General features: G+C 43.9%; 1 protein-coding gene across 1 annotated transcript in view; it reads right to left on the reverse strand.

The window, feature by feature from the left end:
* Nucleotides 1-352: 352 nt before the first annotated feature.
* thg1l (tRNA-histidine guanylyltransferase 1-like) overlaps nucleotides 353-567 on the reverse strand; it is an 8,688-nt gene continuing 8,473 nt past the window's right edge. Inside the window, exon 7 of the mRNA XM_064973210.1 lies at nucleotides 353-567. This exon is cut by the window's right edge and continues 340 nt beyond it. The gene's annotated coding sequence lies outside the window, so the exon portion shown is untranslated.

The following is a 567-nucleotide window of genomic DNA, read 5'->3' on the forward strand; positions in this document are numbered from 1 at the left end:
GTCGGCACCCGGGGTGATAGTTATTGCCAGCACAGGTCGTTTCTGGGCAGAGCGGCAGGTAGTGTTCAGTACAGCATGCCATGACCATGCTGGGGTTGGCACCATTTATGGGCAGGGATTGTAGTGGAGAGCAATCTGGCTTATGTAGGCCTACTGTACCAGCATTGTGCATGGTGATACCTACCTGAGAAACTAGGTTCCATCTTGTTGCTGTCCCACCAAAAGGAATAACCTGGTCAGCCCAACTAGTATACATTTATCAGCCACTGTAAACCAGTGTGTAGAGAGAGAATCAGACAGATGCTTCTCAGTGAGACAATCAGATCTCTATGTCATTAACTTGCACATGCCCAACAGTAAGCCTACTAGTTTATTATGATGATATAATATAAAAACAAGCGGGACATATTCTCTTGGTCTCATGGATCCAGACATAAAAAGAGCGGTCGTATTTAATCACAGTAAAATATTTGTATACAGTACATGAGCAAAGAGAATGATGGTGTGGAGTTATGAAAGACCTCTTGGTTTACTGCCACCGTAGACAGTTTGTTCCAATCAAGAGTT

Source organism: Oncorhynchus masou, chromosome 9 (genome assembly GCF_036934945.1).
Source record: "Oncorhynchus masou masou isolate Uvic2021 chromosome 9, UVic_Omas_1.1, whole genome shotgun sequence".
Classification (NCBI taxonomy): domain Eukaryota; kingdom Metazoa; phylum Chordata; class Actinopteri; order Salmoniformes; family Salmonidae; genus Oncorhynchus; species Oncorhynchus masou.